This window comes from Misgurnus anguillicaudatus, chromosome 5 (genome assembly GCF_027580225.2).
Source record: "Misgurnus anguillicaudatus chromosome 5, ASM2758022v2, whole genome shotgun sequence".
NCBI lineage: Eukaryota > Metazoa > Chordata > Actinopteri > Cypriniformes > Cobitidae > Misgurnus > Misgurnus anguillicaudatus.
In genome coordinates this window covers 4,371,759-4,391,332 of record NC_073341.2, presented here as the reverse complement: position 1 = coordinate 4,391,332, position 19,574 = coordinate 4,371,759, and the positions used below count along the sequence as shown (strand labels likewise).

At 38.1% G+C, this 19,574-nt stretch overlaps 2 long non-coding RNA genes across 2 annotated transcripts in view; one reads left to right on the top strand and one right to left on the bottom strand.

Annotated features, from left to right (window-relative positions):
• Positions 1 to 14,248, top strand: part of LOC141363888 (uncharacterized) — a 111,026-nt gene extending 96,778 nt beyond the window's left edge. Inside the window, exon 2 of the long non-coding RNA XR_012369492.1 lies at positions 14,101 to 14,248. This is a non-coding gene — a long non-coding RNA (uncharacterized lncRNA). The remainder of the gene's footprint in view (positions 1 to 14,100) is intronic.
• Positions 7 to 3,388, bottom strand: LOC129413377 (uncharacterized). Its single transcript, XR_008633903.2, has 3 exons — positions 3,048 to 3,388; positions 566 to 812; positions 7 to 139 (listed from the first exon to the last, which is right to left on the bottom strand). It is a non-coding gene; the product is annotated as an uncharacterized lncRNA (long non-coding RNA).
• Positions 14,249 to 19,574: the final 5,326 nt, after the last annotated feature.

Sequence of the window (19,574 nt, the reverse complement as noted above, 5' to 3'; positions counted from 1 at the left end):
ATCAGCACAATCAAAATAACACTATACATAAATAAAGACATGGTGTCTCCAGAGGTGTCTTGACTGGTTGACGGGCCAGACTTGCGACATAGCATCACATCAGCTATGGAGATGATTTATTGTTTTGGCAGCAATTGACCTATAAAAAGAATATAACAATTATCTCACTGACATGATTACCAGATTTAAAAAACAAACACATTACTGTTAAAAAGTATAACAATATATATCTCATCTATTATGGAAGTAGAGTTTTGAGTGTGTGTTTATCTCGGCCAGAAATGGCCATTATTAGACACATTTTTCTTTCATTCGTTTGCTGAAATCATATGTACTACTACATTTGTATTGGATGAAAAAGGCAGCCATGTGATATTGCGATTGTATCATGAATTATATAACCACTTCGATTCAAATAACAGTTTCTGAGTTTGATAAGTTGCAGTGAAAACTGTGTTATATGTAATGTTGAAATTTAAATCCTCATTTGAAGTATTTTCAACAAATCCATATAACTCATAAAATAGCTGGTACTACTATAGGTACCAGTATTTAAACAACTCACCTGACCCTCTGCTGACTTGAATTTGCAACAGCTCCTGTGTTGATGGGGCAGGTGCACCAGACAGAACGCCATGTTGACGGGGATCATCAGGTCTCCTGGTTCTGCTTCTAGCCATCCCCTTATTAGCTGATAGCCGTCGAAGGAGGATGGCACGCTGTAGGTCTGCAATGTAGCTGTAGTCCTTCTTCACCTTTAATGAATACAATCTCTCCACTTCCTGGACTTCTTGTTGTACAGCTTGCTGTACCTGACAATATAGAAAGGTGTATCAGCTTAATGAAAAGTTTACAATACCATACATCATTCTTTTTTATACAGCATTTGCACAGAACATGCAATTTTGATAATAAATCAGCAACGATTACATTTGTGGTGTGAACAAAAATAATATCTATATGTTTTTCACTAGTAAATCTTTTTTGAGCCATCACTTAGACATATATAGAATAAAATACATAGGAGTACTACCAATAACACTATCAACATAACAACATCACCACATATTTTAAATATCTTGTTTACAGATAAACAGAGTAACATACACTCAAACGAAACCCTTTTCACAACTGCATTGCAGACACACATACACACCCACACACACAAACACACGCGCACATGCATGTACGTACATATAGATATAAACACGCATACAAACACACACACGCGTACACAACACAGTGTGTACGACACACACAGATACAAGATAAAGACATCAGTAAACATAACAACAAACCACAGTCAAAAAAACGTTCAGGGTGAACATCGTTACATAGTTTAGACAGGGGATAAAGCTAGGTCTAAAACAGCTACTCGGCGCTGTATACTAGCGGTTACACAAGCATTTTGATTTCAAAAGTTACATTTTGCGAAATTCAATAAGACAGCTCTCAACTTGAGCTAACATTTAGGCCTATTGATTATTTACCGTCTCGCAGTAAGTGTAGCTATAACACAGTGGATACCAAAGTTACTCTGTTATAGCTACGACAGCGTAGTTCTACTAAGTAATGTTTAGGGCTGAAACGATTCATCGAGTTACTCGATTTACTTGATTCAAAAAATTCCTCGAGGCAAAAATTCTGTCTCGAAGCCTTGTTAAATTCCTATGACGCGCACTACACGCGCCGAGATCTGATTCAAACGGACCGCTGTTCAATGTTCAGGAAGCACATCATAGCGCGTGGTACATTTTGAATTTAGTTGGCGCGATGGCGGAGCGAATATGTCCATAAACAGCAGAGAGAGAATGTCTAAAGTTTGGGATCATTACATTATCATTACATTCAGCATCTGAACCGAAAACATCCACTGCTGTTTCACCAAGCGTCGATGAAACAAGGTAACGTAGCTTCCGCTGATTTTAATCCCATACTGTATTTGTAGCGATGTCGTTATGCGGTTTGACTAGATATGATGTTTAGCTTTGATGTTTTTAAGTAGTAAACGTATTCACGTTCAATTGCAGGAGAGTATAACTTAACCCCTTCACACACACGCATGCACTTTACAGTGTGTGTACCAAAAATGGCACCACAGTGCAATCATATATGGGCAAATTGTAATCTGACATATTTTGTTCAATAATAATAATCTTTGTCTTATTGGAGTTTAGCATAAGGAAGTTATTCTCTCTCACGCGAGTCAGACCGATTGCGCAATGCATCACATATGCTTTAACTTTTATGTAGCCACGCAACAATAATTTCAGCATGTATTCACTGTATACAGCGGGACGTGATGTTGTGATTTTTCGAACAGTTTCTTAACCTAAAATGCACCGCAATGCAAGTGATGCAAACCAAATGCAGCGTTCTATTGAAAATGAATTATGTATTTCTGCCGTACCAAAATGCAATGAAGCAACTGAATGTCTGACTGGGGTGTCACTCTTCCTCACGCACAGCACGCGTGCACACACACACACAGGTGCACGTGCGCACATACACACAGGTTGTTACCATAGCAAATAGGCTCACCCCAGAAATGATATATTATATGTTAGTAGCCTAAGGGTAAATGCTGCAGGTGTAGAAATGTACATAAACCAGATATTTACTTTGATGTCAGGGCTAGATTACAACATGAAACCTGTTGTGCATATTAATAAATTAAAGTGTTTAATTGTTGGCAGTGGCACTGGCACTTATAAACACTAAATGGGTAAAAATAAATAGGCTTATTTTTTGGAGCCAAATACCTCTGTTTTTTTAGAAATAAAAGCCAAATGCTTGAACATTTTACAGCCACGTCATTTTCGTTATGCATTATTTGTTTTGGTTGTTTAAAAACACATAAAAAAATTATCCGATTACTCGATTAATCGATCGATTTAGTGCTAGATTAATCGATTACAAAAAGAATCGATAGCTGCAGCACTAGTAATGTTATGTTATCTATATTAGGCAGGTATGTGTGCTAGTGATACATGCTTCATGAAAACATAAACACAAAAATTGACAATCAATATGAAAATCTGGATTACCTGTCCAGCAGAAATAAAGTCATCATTGCGTCACTTTTCAGCCCCTTGAGATCACGCAGTTCTCGCCATCACAGGAAAGCCACGTTGATGTTGACTCTTGTTTGGTTTCTTTGTTTATCCAAATACTTTTTGTTCATTGCCTTTTCTAGTACGGTCTTCCTTTTTTTGCCGTGTTTGCTTTCGCTGACTGCAAATGCAGGTACTGCGAGTTTCTCTGCCATACTCTTCCTAGGTTCCGTGCCTCTGCAATCTTTAAATCAAAGTGCGCGCGCATGTGGGCAGATCCTGTAGCAGTGGGGGTGGTAGCAACGGTTGCGAGACAGAGTGACAGTCACCCAAGCCTATCATTTGTTTCGTCCCGAATGTTGTAAACAGTTGTGAGAGGTGTACAGACACTCGACTTTTATACTCTATTTTTCAGAGTATTTACATTTTAATTATGTATTAGTATATAAAGACAGTTTAAACAAATGTGGAAAAAATGCTTCTAGACAAAAGCCGCCTACCCTGCCCTCAATATTAACATTATACAGCACTCTATAATGCTTGATTCGGATTGGCCAGTCACAACATGTGATTTTATTCCGAGATGACACAGCCTTACTGCCATTAGGAAATGGCATTTCCCTTGCATACGATTGATATATAAATATTATAAATGGCCAGAAGACAGAATACAGCGGATTTGAAGCAAGTATTTGATGTAAAGATAACACATGGTGAAAACATTTGGTTAATATCACTCTCACTTTTGACGGAGGTGATGTTTAGGGACTTTTATATATACACGAGTGCCTCTTATTTACTTGTATAGCAACTAAATGTGTACTAAGTGGAATAATATACAGCTCACAGTCTTAATATCACAAATAAATCCCTTCAGGGTGATACAAGTCACTTCAATGTAACGTCGGGGTTCAGATTACCCTGTCAGTATTTATTTTGTGATAACCAGTTGGATGCACATTATCACTTACTTAAGTAACAAAACAAGATGTTACTAAACCTTATTTAATCTCAAATGCACATCATTTTGGTTCAGTTGGCACAATAAAAACACTTACTACCTCAAAGGTGCATCAAGTCTTCCCTCCAGATAATATTTTAGGGATGACGACAATATGTCATCACGGTCACTTAATGTTCTGATGACTGTCAGGGACCCAAGAAGTGAAAGGTTATTGGCTGCCACATTTGCAGCTTCTCGTGTCTCCTCCACAGTTTTGGCTTCTTGAATCTGTAATGAACAAATAATTACTTTATTAGAAATGTCTCAGTACAAAATGTGTGTAGACGATGTTTTAAACTTTCTTAGCCCAGTTTGTGATTAGGGTAGTTTTCAGGCGTTGTTTTACATCACACTTAAGCTGTCGTTTAGAACCAGTTACAGTACAGAAACATACTAGTTTACATACTTTTTACTGTTGCAGATCATATTTTGTCATCATAATGAAAATGAGTACTATTCCATCATAATTCCCACAGTGCAGCACAATGCTATAGAAACACAGAAAAAAAGAATGCTTTCATGAATTTGAAACCGGCCTTTTGTATTTGTTGTCTAAGGTCAGCATCGTCCACCTCCAAGATGTCAACAGGGGGGCTGGGTTCTCCAATCATCTGGCATAGTAGTCTATTAGAAAAAACATGAGGTCCGAGTCCCCCATGAACTAAGCAGACAGATAATATTATACCAATAATTCGGTAGGTGCCTCTGCTGAGTCCTGTAAATATAAAATACAATTTGTAGACATCTTTTATAATGTTGTGTAAGTTCTGAAGATAATATACAGCTTCATTTGGACAGTACCTAAAGCAACAGATCAGGGAGTAGTTAAGCATACAAGTAAAATTGACCTGAACAGGACACAAAAACCTGCAAAGATATAATCAAATTCTTGTCAAACATATTCTGTAAATTGTAATCTATGTAATCTAATTCTGTAACGTGCTTACCTATAGAGTCTAGCCCTAGATTCTTCTTACATGTAGGCCCATCAAAGAAATGTGAGTTTAACAGATCTCTCAGTAGCAGGGTCAAAAATTCCCTGGTGGGTCCACCATTGTCCGCAGCCCCTTCACCTTGACCACAGGTGTCAACGAACACAATATCAAGTCTCATTTTAGGATTGAATTGCTTTCTTTTAAATGCTCGGAAAGCACTTTCAAGAATGTCTGTCTTCACAAAGTTTAACCGGTTTGCTGTTGGTGGCACCTTGTCAAAAATAATATTTGAATGCAAATTGCGTAATACATCCTTTATGTTGGAATCCAATGGACTCTGAGAAGAATGTTCAGAAAGTGTAGAGCGTGAAGGAGACCATGGAGGTATGGGTGATGGAGACATGGAGACCCTAAGAGCACGCCTGTCGACAGGGAGGTCTGTTGTCCCGGGCCCAGGGTGGGGGGGGGCATAGGGGGGCCCAGAACTGGAACCTATGGAATAATTGTTAAAAAATAAAGAAAATATTTGATTAATTTGATTTGAAGTTCAGTACGCTCAAAATGTCTGGTCAGACTCAGCACAAGTCCGGTGCTCAGAAAATAAAAGAAAAGAAGAAAATATTGGCCTTATAGAGGCAAATAGAATTCCTAATTCTCCCCATTAGGAATCTGTGACCGCAGATATAGTCACTGCATCGCGTGTGTTTAGAAGTCTGTGCTGTTTGCTGTGAAGTTTTTATGAGAGAAAGCACAAACTATTTAATATTTAATATGTAAAACTTGAATTTGAAATAAAACTTACCGCGGAGAAGATAATGAGATCTCTATCGTCTCTATTGCTATGTGACGGGACAATTATTTATTATTTCAAATCCGTTTACAAGATAAATATACATTGTGTTGTTAAACAGATGAAATTATCTTGATATAGGCTACATTCATTATGAGAAGCCTTTTCTTTTTACTGTTTCACTGTAGACAGTACTATATGTAATTTATATAAAACTCTATGGTCGTGACAGCACATTATCCGTTGGTTTATGTTGGTCCAGTTTAATTCAGGGTAATCCTTTAATAAAATGTAATTATAAAATATTTTATTGTTTTGTAATATTCATAGCACACATTCTCTCAGATCGTTTAAAACATTTTTAATTATTCTGCAAAATTCCACATAGATTTTGCAAAAGAAAGCAGAAATAGCAAAAAATAACTCCTTACACAGATTCCTTACACAGCTGTACTACTCTTGCAGCAATTAAAGCAGTTCAGATTTGTTTTAAATGGCAACATAGTTATATTTCTTTTTTATTTACATTTTAGAGTATTTTTGTTTGTTAAAGTTTTTTTATGATAACCAACAAGCGGTTTGCAGCCGACAGCAAGTTGACGACATGTTTGATAAATTGAACTCTCAAATCAACACTTCGCTTGTCTATAATAACAACTATATAAAATATATATTTTCAGCACATCACAGTGTTAGTTTAAACGTTTATTATCAACACACACTATTTTTAAAAAGCGGAGGCAGGTTGCTCTGCTGCTCGCAGCTGGTACGGGTGCAGAAATAAAAAAATGAAAAGGGCTATAGCTACAAAACGAGACGAAATAAACATGAAACCGAATAAACATGCAACCTGCCTTATCTTACAACTTCGCTATGCATATATTTAAGCAATATCGCTTGAGTAGGAGTGTGGTATAGCTCTATATCTATCCTACGGCCTCTATATCACACGTCTACGGCCTCGTGCCTCTGGCCTAATCACAGCCGTGATGATATAGAGCTATATCACATGACTCCAAGAGCGATATTGCTTTTATACAACAGTTTGACGGCACACGTTTGAAAAACGAAAACTAGAAAACAACAACGGAGTTATTTTAAAAGCCTCTTTGTTTGAGAACTACTTCTTCCGCCACGGATTTGAGGGTGGCCAGAATGACAGGTAAAACTTTCGGCTGCTTTGAAGCTCATAACAACTCAATGGACGGAAAAGCCGTTACTTTATATTACCGTTTCTTGGTCACAAAGTGTAGTTTTAAGATTAGTTCAGTCGAGAATGTATATGTATTATATTTAAATCTGCAGTCGATTAGTAAAGATAACGCCTGTTTGAACATTTGCTTAGTGAGATTCGGTACGAATGAGAACCAAAGCATGAGCGGACGTCAGTGTTCACTCGCCCCGCTGACCACCGCCCTCTCTGGGCTACATCTCTCCCAGGGATTCTCATGTCGGCCTTGTTTGTTTATGATCGTCAAAATGAGATCAAATCAGCAGTATTTGGTGTCATGATCAAACTATTACTTGTTTTTTATTCATATTTAGTGTCTTTTGTGTTGTTATTGTTTTGGCGCCGGGTAAAAGTGAATAAAACTATACTTGTATAACGTTACTATTGCTTTCTCATTTATTCTTAACGCGATTCGAGCACTCGATTATTATTATTAAACTTTGTTCTTGTCAGTACTATATAAAACGTTGTTTTATAAGTGTCAGAGAGATGTTTTTGCATGCTGCTTATAAATATACCAGTGGCGATATCTCATAACATGTTTTAATAGTCACGTCACGATAAAGTAAATGATCAATGTCCACATTTAAAAGCTGCGGTGCTTACCTGCAGTTCCACGGTGTTTTCGTGTTTTGATAAGAGATATAGCTCCAGAAAAAAACGAGTGTTTATATTCCTCTTTCCAAGTGTTAATCGTCCACACGATGTGACAAGACATTTCTCCCATTAACTTTAAAGTAACATCCAAGAGCGCTGATCTTTGAAGGAATAATAACTTCCGATTGGGGATTCACAGACTGATTTATGAGCTAGTAAAATAATGAGACACACGGAGAGTGATTCAAAACAGGGCGTCTGTGTTTTTCCATTCAGAGATGAGCCTGCTTAGGACCTCCATTCACTAGGTGGCGGAATGATACGAAAGGTGAAGCGGTTACAGTGCCGTTATGAGCACAATATGGCATAGCTCTTAGCCAATCAGATTCGAGAACCAGAAAGAACTGTTGTATAAATATATATATATATAATAGATTATGTCTTGGTTTGCATTATGCGCAGTGTCCAAGGTTTTAATCTAGTCCTCCATTAATATTTTTCCCGGTGCGCTGAAGGTCCTGCTGTTAAATACGCAACAGCTGCATTGTAAATGTGTGGCTGGCTGTGCTTATAGCGGACTCGTGCCATAGGTTAAAAGTCTTACTACGTTTGTTTTACAATCATCGTCGTCAAATGGTTATTTTAATTAAATTGAAAAATATAAAAAGATGGAGAAGCCTAAATAAGCCCGAGGTCCGCCCGCGTATCAGCTGTGACGTTAAAATTGTCCGAAACCAGACCTGAGGGATGTAAAAAGGTCGGCCGGGCTTGGGCTGAAATGCAGGGCTCTACCCTCAGTCGCATTCATTGAGAAAAATTTACCTTTACGAAAATTGACCATGGTTTTATTGTGGTAAAAGTGTAGTAACCATGTTTTTTTTTTTTGGTGTATTGATTACTATGAGCAAAACCATTTTTACTACAATAACCATGGTTTAACTATGGTTTTTGAAAACCATGTTTGTCAAAACCATGGTTATTTTGTAGTTACCATGGTTTTACTACAGTAACCATGTTTTTTTGGTTTTAACTGTAGTAAAACCATGGTTTATTTTCTTAAGGGTAATGCATGCTCATCATGAAAGCTCTTTACAAAATAATATCCCTCGTGGCTTTTGGTTCAAAGTGCATGTTTGGAGAAATATTGATTGAGTTTATATGTTTACTTCAAATTTCTAAAGAGAGGAGTAATATTTATTCCATTTTTAGTCCAAACACGGCATAATATTAGCTGAAGTTGTTTTATTGATATTTCCAATAGTCTGTTCATAATTCATACGTGATTATATGATATTTTGTGTCAGTATACAGTGTCAGTACACTGAAAAAAATGATTCATTGAATTGAATCAGTTTTTTAAGGTAAGTGGTTGCAATGTATTTATTTAAGCTACATTTAAACAAAAGTTTTATATTTTATTTTACTCTACTAATCTTTTTTGTTTAAATGTACCCTAAATAAATTGATGGCAACCACCTACCCCAAAAAATTGATTAAATTCAATGAATAATTTTTTCAGTGTACTACATTTAAAGGTGCAGTGTGTAAATTTTAGAAGCATCTAGTGGTGAGGTTGCAAATTGCAACCAACGGCTTAATACACTGCTCACCTCTTGCTTTTGAAACGCATAGAGAAGCTACAGTAGCTGCCACCGGTAAAACATGTCATTGTCAGAGACAACTTGGTAAAAAAAGTTTGTCCATTAAAGGCTTCTGTAGAAACATGGCGGCACAAAATGGGGGCCTCCACGTAAGGGGACCCTCTGTGTATGTAGATAAAAACGTCTCATTCTAAGGTTATAAAAACATAACGGTTCATTATTAAAAGGTACACCCCTGATAATATAGTTGTGTATATTATTTTTCATTTCTGTCAAGAGATCCTTCTAAAATTACACACTGCACCTTTAACTAAATGTTTTATGGCTACAATGTATAATTTGCAATATTCGTGGGTCCTGAATCTGATAATGCCAAATGTCTTGTTACCAGTTAAAAGTAAGGGGTGGGGGGCCCTCTAAGATTATCTTGTCCCGGGCCCAGGCAAAGACTGTCAGCTGGCCTGCTAAGAGAGACCGCGGAGGACACCACAGAGGAGACAGCGGAGGATACCACAAAGGAAACCGCGAAGGAGAACCAGACAGAGGCCGTGGAGGAGAACCAGATGGAGGCCGCGGAGGAGAACCTGACGGAACCCTAATTAAATCAATCTTTGTAATCTAAACATTGCAATCTGATTGAAAAGCAAATTTACATGTACTGTACATTCTATGTAATCCAAACGTCTGTGCAATCCAAATGGACATTCTATAACTAGCCCAAAAGAATCCATGACTATTCACGGTCCAAATACCAATAACTAATAGACGGAATTTCTTTCATCTTTAGCAATAAATAAATAAATAAAAACCACTGAGACAGTCAAACAGTAGCACAAATCTGAACTTGAATAAAGCAGCACAGTATCTCTCAACCTGTGTACGTTTTATCTCTGGATAAATGTACAAAGCTGAGTTGGAGAAAGTTTTTTTCATCAGACTGAGAAAATACTATTATTCACACGTTTACATGCCTACTTTTTTCCTGATGATCGGATCACAGATCGGACAACCCCCCCCCTTTAAATAAGATCAAAAATAGCATCTGATCAACCTCAATTGTTTTGAATAAGGTGTTTACATGAGGCTGTTCAATTGATTGAGCTATCAATGGGATTACAACCGGATTACTTGGTTGCATGTAAATGCACGTAGAGAGAACAATGGTCCTGTCCCAAATGGCACACTCCGGACTTGTGGTCCTCCTCAGAGTCCACACTTTGATGACATCACGTAGTCCAGACTTTAGGGACCCTTAATACGAGTCCACGTGGGTGCAACAGAGTCGTATTTTGGGACAGACTCGAGCGTCACACCGGAAATAGGTAGAGAAGTTGCCCGTCAGTGTGAGTTCCTCCCTTCCGTCGTCTGATTGGTCTGATTGCTCTTTCGCAAGGACTTCTGGGTTGGTAAAGTGCGCGAAGCCTGCTGCAGTGCGGGCTTCGCTGAAGACCGCATCAAGGGGGCAAAGGAGGCGCCGATGAGCACACTTCAAAGCGTAAAAATGACAGATGGGACACCCTACGGACTCGTGGACTAAGCGAGCACGCTGTTGGACTTTAAGGTGTCCATTGCATGTTCATAATTAGAGGAGAGGCACAGTATTAAAATTAAGTTATTTATTGATCATATATTAAAAAGTTTTACATGCGCGCTGGGTCATCTCAAGCAATGAACAACCAGCTCAAAAAGTAACATGCATATTTATAAAATATATGACGTCGATCTTTCTTCTTAGAATCTCCACCCACAAAGGCTGTTCCCCTCGTCAATCTGACTCCATCACCACACCCAGTTTTAGCCTGCAGGAGAAGATAGACACACACAGACAAAGAAAAAAACAAACTGTTCTCCGCTCATCCCTGAGAGCCATGCAGTCCGTCACTTTCTCCCCAGTACTCCTCCACTTCACATATGATTGACTTCACATAGAATATAATAATGCTTTCTTAAAAACAAATCATTAATAAAACATTCATTTATTCATAAAAAACATAAGCTGTAAGATGAAAGTGATTATTATGTAAAACACATTTCAATATCATGACATCATTTCATTATTCGTAAAATTGGTTATATGAATAAGGCACACATTAACTTCTTTAGATAGATAAACACATATTAAATCTTTTACTGCAATACTACTTCTAAGCAAAACACTTTAATCATTATTAAAAAACATCTGTCAGGGAAGAAAACACACACACAAAGAACAAGCGCAGGAGATTCTGTTCTTCAAGGTTGAGCTGCCATCCCCCCATTAGGTTATTCTGCATGCAACCTTCATTTCATTGGTTAATACACATTTATCAAAGACAACATCATATCTTTATTACATCAATTATTCAATGATTATTACTGATTAAGTAAGAAATATATTGCATATTTTATCCTGTGAATATTAAAGCATTAGTTAATACATGGTTGTATGTTTGCTTTTCCTCTTTAAGCCTCTTTCTTATCTTGACAATTTCCAGACATACATTCCTAGCTAATCCTCCTTGCAGTTTTTACACAGCACACAAGCTGCTCCCCCTCAGTAACACAAACACCTCATTTTACATAATAGCCCAGTGCATATATGAAACACACAGTGTTTGTAGAATAAAATGATTCATTAAAGAAATATAAAATGGAACAAAATCAATTTCCACAGTCCTTATTTGGACATCTTTGTAACTTCAACACTTTTGGCAATCATCATGAAATGTAGGCAGTAAATATGTAAAACATAATTAATCAACAACACAACAATACTCCATTGTTCATGAATTGGTTAAATGCATTCATTAGTTAAACATACTAATTTTCACTTTCTCTAAATATAACATAGTTATAAAGCAAACAACTTGTTTATTGAAACCATCTGTTCTGTGTGTTTTCCCTTCAGGGCTCTGTTATCAGCGTTTGCTGATTCCTCCCCCAACCGAAAACATACAGACAACTTTCTTGTACTCAGCACAGAAATCATTGTCGTAACAATACACATAAATTAAGATTATAAACAGCACGATTAATAAAACAAAATCAAATTCCACAATTCCCTCTCTTGACCTCTGAAAGAGGTCACACATTTTCTTCTTCCTCCTCATCCAGGTTCTGTAGGCCTAATAGGGGCATGCTGTATGGGGGTGGATTTTCTTTTTTCTCTATTGCAGACACTATCAGCCTGTTACACAGGGATCTGAGACAGGGGATACAACAACATCCACAAGTCACCAGGATAGCCACTAATAGACCAATGGACACTACTATGGAGGTTACTATTGCCCTTTACAGTCTATCACACTGCATAAATCGAAGGTGTATGACTTCGTTGAATTTTTTTGTGTAATTTAATTCAATTCCCCCATATCTCTGTAGACATGAATCTTGTGATGTAGTTTTAGACCTTTTGTCATTTTTTAGATTACCTCCATTATTTATGCCAAATATCATGGTAATTATAATTGCAGCTATAACCCCTAGGGCCCACAGAATCTTCCAATTTCCATATAGCTTCATCTCTGTGAAAAAAAATACACTTATTCCTATTGGCTAATACTCAAATAACAATCGTAAGTTCAAAAAGGAAAAAGTAAAATGTAAAATTAATACTGTAAAATTTTATAAGAAACTTAGAAATTAAATTCAAAAGGAAACATTGAAATGTAAGATTATATAAGAAACTTAAGAAATTCGAAATTCGAAGGCCAATATGGTATATAGCTACCCAGATTCAGAGGTGGAAAAAGTACTAAAATATTGTACTCAAGTAAAAGTAAAGTTACTTTAATAATATTTTACTTAAGTAAAAGTAAAGTTACTTGTCTAAAAATCTACTCAAGTAAAAGTAAAAAGTAAGTCATTTTAACTTTACTCAGAGTAAAAGTTACTTTTTTACAGCGGGAAGAGGTGGAGGATTCTAGTATAGTTCAAAAACGACAAGGGAATATAAATCTCAAACTAGTTGTTTTTAATTGTAGGAACATCTTTACAATTAAAGTGCAATAACAAAAAGTTAATAAAATAAAAAGCTTTTTTAAAGTAAGAAACATTTATGGAATTGTTTAATGATTTTTACATGTGAGTTATGCACTTTTGAAGGGGGTCAGCAGCTTGTAAATACAACCACTATAGTAAGGTTGTAATTGATGTATTGCTGGTAACATACATTATTTTATTAAACTATATATCTAGTTTAAATGAGCATATAATGAGATGAGTGCTATGTCTTTATACATTTGACACGTTTATTAGCTTCTTACTTCCCTGACCTGGGGACCTGATGACCTTTATTCTTCTCTCTCTCTCTCTTTCTCTCTCTCTTGCTCTCTCTCTCTCTGCAATGTCTAATGACCTGCGCTTTCTCGAGGACGTTTTGAAGTTCTGTTTGACTTGACGCGAAGCTGCTAGACCTCGGAATATAATGTGCATGGTATTAAAAACGCGTCGTGCAATTTCGTACTTAAGAGCATGAATCCTACCTTTCATAGAAACGAAACACTCGCTTCGCGTCAGTGGAAAGTGGTCGCTTAAATATGACCAGGGGTTTCTTTCATAAGATTTGAACTGAGGCGGGTCTGCATTAGCGCGCGCCTGTCTCGTCCGTTTCCATGGTTCTTTTTGCGCGTTCCCCGGGCACCGCCCATTTACATCCGTTTCGCGTCTTTATCACCTTGCTTTTTAAAATATTTTTTTACTCAGTAACGGATATGATTTAAAATGTAGCGAAGTACAATATTTTAAATAAAACATACTTAAGTAAAAGTAAAAGTACAGATTTTAAAAACTACTCAAAAAAGTAAAAATACACAAAAAAACTACTCAATTACAGTAACGTGAGTAAATGTAATTCGTTACTTTCCACCTCTGCCCAGATTATAATGAATAAACAGTAATTGTGATGTTCAGGTCCCTGAACACTTCTGTCAGGATTTCCAGCACTTTGACTTTGTGGAAATCCACTTTATCCAGGCCACACCCCAGCCGGGGAGTGGATACACTTGTTATGTTTTCTTTCTCACACCACTCTCTCATACATCTGAGGCTGTGGGTAAAATTCTCATATGTTGGCAAATCAGTACAGTTTTGTTTTGTTATTAAATGAAAAATCAATCTGCCGTCGTCCTCATGGGTAACTGCACATTCACCTGTGTGTTTGTTCTGTCTTACAACCTTTTGTGTACCGTACTTCGCTTTGAATTGTACGGCTATACCTGCTCCGTAGGCACAATCTGCACTCACCCAGTGTGCGAGGGGTTCTGTTGCTGGGCTGGAAAAAATGTCACCTTTTTTATGCACAATTTTACAGAGTGTTTGTTGACTTTGTTGTTGGTGTTGTGTGAGTGTTACCCCTGATGTTTCACTTCCTGTTTGTTCTCTCTGTATTCCAGCTGATTCACTTTCACTTTCAACACTCTCCCTCTCTTGGACCTGAGTCCTCAGGTCCACACCTGTGTCTGTTAGAAACCCAATCATCATTTGTAACAGCTTAGTCGTTGTCCCAATTTCGTTGTGTGGTAGCCTGGCAGGAAAAATGTTTAATCAGAGCAGTTAGTTTGTAAAAATAAACATCATTAGTTAGTGGCAGGATTGGATCCTACACCAAGGCGTTCCGTGGGCCTGGAAACTGTCGACCTGTAAGCAATTCAAAGGATGTGAAACCAGAAATCCTGTTAACAGAAGAGCGAATAGACATTAATGCAATAGGTAATACCTCAAGTCATGTTATTTTTGTCTGTGCACAGATGTTGTCAAGTCAAGTTTTAATGTCAAAGTCAGGTTCATTATTTCAGCTTTGCTCTGTCATTGGGGTGATAAGCAGCCCCGAAACTATATGTCAATTCCAGTGCGTGTTTGTCAGTTTGTCAGATCTAACTTTGTCTTGGGAAACCATGGTTGGGGATATAAGTGGTTTATTAGGCAGTTGACAACAACCACTTCATTAGGTACCTTAACAGCCTGTATTATGAGTCAGGCTTCGCTAGCATGTGTTATAGGCCGGCCTTTCCTGGTTTCAAACCCACCTATCTGCCATATGGCAGTTCCATATATACTGCACCAATCACTTATGCACAGTCACTATAAATAATCACCCTCTCTTCACCAGTGTAGTGCAAGGCTTTGATAACAGCTGTCATTTCAGCTCTCTGTGCTGACTGTTTACCGTTCAACCTACCACTCAGTCTTGTTACAAAATCATTTTCAACCTGTTCGACAACTGCAAAACCTGCCTTCAATGTGCCATCTGCTGCTCTGAAACAACAACCATCTGTAAACAGTGTGACTACCGGTGGGGGAGTTGTCAGTGGTACCGGAACAAACCATCTCTCAATTTGTTTGCCTTTTCAGTCAATGGTATGCAGTCATATGGCTCACCCTCAGTGATTAGATCCGTCATGTTTACACCCTCATGGACATAATTTCAGGTTTGGCTGGCCAGGATTTTTGGTAAACTTTATCTAAGACACCGTTTTATATATTGGTACATACCTTGTTATCTATTGGTTGTTGTTTATAAGGCCCCAAAAAATATATATATATATATAAAAAAAAATAACATAAGTCTCTGGTCCTGGATCAGACATAAGGCTCTAACTCTCCATAGTTTAATTAGCCATTCATTTGTGCCCCATCCGTCCGGGGGCACATTACAACATTGACAGGTCATTGTAATTTCTAGGTCCCTTTCTATTATTAACAAGTGTGTTGGAGGAATACAGAAATGTGTGCAAACTAGACTGGTTTGCTACCTTGTAGGGTAGTGATTTGTTGATAGTCACTTTTCAATTTTACCAGAAACCCATTATCCCCACCGTTGTTGTAACTTTTTTTTTTTTTTTTTTTACGGTGGACTATTTAGGCCCATTATCCACTAGGGCTCTTAGTGGTCCATGAGAGGTCCAGCCATTCCTTTCATGGTGGGTTCCTGTGTGCCCCCTTATTCATCCGCATCACTCCCTTTGGCCCCATGTTGGGTGCATAGGCGCCATTAAATCTGGTTGTGATGGGTTGTGTGGCGCTGGTGGTCCCCTGGCAAAACCACCATTTCCACGCCCGCCACCTCCTCTATTGGGACCCCATCCCCTTGCATTTGGTGCGTTAAGTGGATACCTTACACCGGAATATTGGGGCTGTGACCCATTTTGAGGGCATCTTCTGGCCCAATGACCTTCTTGTCCGCACACATAACATGTATTCCTGCCAAAACCTCCAAAACCTCCCCGTTTTGGTCTACTACTCCTTCTTGGCCCTCCCCTTCTCTGTTGGTTATATCCCTCCCATGGGTTTCCTGTATAGGGTGGGGCTGTATATGGATCTATGGGCTGATTGGGATATTGTACGTTGTCCGGGACACTAGTTGTGATAGCTACTGGTGTTGGTTGGGCCTGCTGGGGCATTTGTTTCTTTTTTGTGTTGGCCTGTTTAGTCTGTTCTAGCTGCAGTTTCAAAAGCTTATTCTTAATCTTATCTACCTCTACTAGTTCTGTTTGTGCGATTTGTTTATGGCCCTGTCTGTGTAATACACAAGATCTCTTTCCCATGTTGGTATCATTTGTATTTCTCTGTAATCTTAAGAGAGTTGTGATTATCTCTCCCTGTGTCATAATTGTTTGTTGTAATCTTTCCATTTTTCTTTTCGGGGCCTTTATTTCATCAAATTCAACATCTAGTTCACCACTGTTTACTGTTAACACCAGCTGTTGCTTTGAGATCGAAACAGACTTTTCCTCATAAGGAGGAGGTGTGTGCAGTGAGGGGTATAGTGACTTCACTTGAGGAGGAGCCATGGGTGGGGCTGAGGGTACTGGCTCAGTGCTTCCTTGTTCTACTTCCTTTTACTCGCTCATAGCACAACTGTCAACTTCCCCTTTTTTCCTTTGTAATCGTCTCGACTGCAGCTACAACAAAAGCGATTCTCGTCCCCATTCTCAAATCTGTTTCTGAGTCTTTTACAGTTGGTCCCTTTCCAAACTACTTGCCTTTTCTCCATTGCACATACACTGTCAGGCAACCATACTCATCACATTTTTTTTTTTTAATTTAGCCATTTTCACACAATTTACAAGCGTTCAAAACTTCAAAAAGCACAACACGTCACTCTTTTGTAGCAGAAGGATATATACACCAGTAGTTTTCAGGAGTTTCACCCGCAATACAAACACAATACAACTATCACAGAAATGTCACAAAAATAACAACAATATATCAACAATACAATTCACATTAAGACGTCACTTCTTCTTTCCAGTATTCGTGGACCTTTCATCCACGGGCTGCTGTACACCCCCTACAGGCTACAACCTGAGTCGGTATTTTATAATACCTAATGTATTAAAGGAATCCTCAACCTTTTTAATTATTCTGTTAACTTACAACGCCATTAACAGTATTCTTGGACCTTTCATCCAACGGGCCTTGCACCCCTTACAGGCTACAACCTGAGTCGGTATTTTATAACGCCTAATGCGTTAAAGGACTCCTCAACCTTTTATTTAATCAAAAATTTCAAAAAGTTTTTCACTCTGATCAATTTATAAAAATATAAATTTGTAATTCAGTTCGGATCTCCTTATCAACACAAGTAATTTGGTATATCCAAATAGCAGAATTCGATAAAACAGGCTTCTGCTTACCTTATTTTAGTAGAGCGCTCTTTTTGTGTTGAAAGGGAGTCCTCGCTTACTCTGGTTTCTTCAATGTGAAACCCTCCTTCCGCTCACTCTCTCCTTTCCCTCCACAAAACGTCAGGGGTCACCAATTGTTGGACTTTAAGGTGTCCATTGCATGTTCATAATTAGAGGAGAGGTGTTATGATTTCGGTCTTATTGGCTGCTTTGTCTTTGTTTCACTATGTGTTGTGTTTTTGTTTTGACAGCTCCACACGTGCGCGTCTTCCACCTGGTGATCTCATTACCTCTGACTTCTCTCACCTGCGACCCGCACCTGATTCTCATTATTGTCCAATCCGGTTTGATTTAAATTCCCCTCGTTTCCTTTGTTCCTTGCAAGTTCGTCTTTTTTATGTACCTGCCCGCTAGCTTGTCTAGTTCCAGTCTAGTTGAGTCTGTTATCTGTTTTTCCCGTTTTGAATTATTCACCGAGCTCTCTGCTGCCTTGTCTCTTAGATTTCACCGTCCAGCCGTCAGCCCCTCCCGATTGGTGTGTCAACAATTATCCAGCTAAGAACTCTCTGTCTGTGCTTTCTCCGAGCGCTGCTACACACCTTGCGCTGTCCAGCCGCAGTGCGCTTTCGGGCGCGTAATTCTGCGCATCTCTCGGACCGCTGTGGTGCGCTGTCCAGCACGGACTCTGCTGAAGATCTGACCTCCTCTCTCTCTCTCATTGTCTCACCAGGATTTTCTCTCTACGCCCTGAGGTTTTCATCGAGTGTCATTTGAAGTGGATGTCCATCAGTGTTTCCCACTTGGAGTGTTTTGCATTTTCACACATACATTCAGACATACATCACATGAAGACATTGACTGTTTATTATCTACACATACCCACTGATACTGTGTTACATTAAAGACCCTCTGCTCTGGGATTCTTGAGTTGTGTCGTTCGTAACAAGAGGCACAGTATTAAAATTAAGTTATTTATTGATCAGATATGAAAAAGTTTTACAGTGCACTGGGTCATCTCAAACAATGAACGACCAGCTCAAAAAGTAACATGCATCTTTATAAACTATGTGACGTCGATCTTTCTTCTTAGAATCTCCACCCACAAAGGCCGTTCCCCTCGTACATCTGACTCCATCACCACACCCATTTTAGCCTGCATGAGATAGACACACACAGACAAAGAAAAAACAATTGTTCTCTGCTCCTCCCTGAGATCCATGCAGTCCGTCACCTTCTCCCCAGTACTCCTCCACTTCACATATGATTGACTTCACATAGAATATTATAATGCTTTCTTAAAAACAAATCATTAATAAAACATTCATTTATTCATAAAGAACATAAGCTGTAAGATGAAAGTGATTATTATGTAAAACACATTTCAATATCATGACATCATTTCATTATTCGTAAAATTGGTTATATGAATAAGGCACACATTAACTTCTTTAGATAGATAAACACATATTAAATCTTTTACTGCCATACTACTTCTAAGCAAAACACTTTAATCATTATTAAAAAACATCTGTCAGGGAAGAAAACACACACACAAAGAACAAGCGCAGGAGATTCTGTTCTTCAAGGTTGAGCTGCCATCCCCCCATTAGGTTATTCTGTATGCAACCTTAATTTCATTGGTTAATGCACATTTATCAAAGACAACATTGTATCTTTATTACATCAATTATTCAATGATTAATACTGATTAAGTAAGAAATATATTGCATATTTTATCCTGTGAATATTAAAGCATTA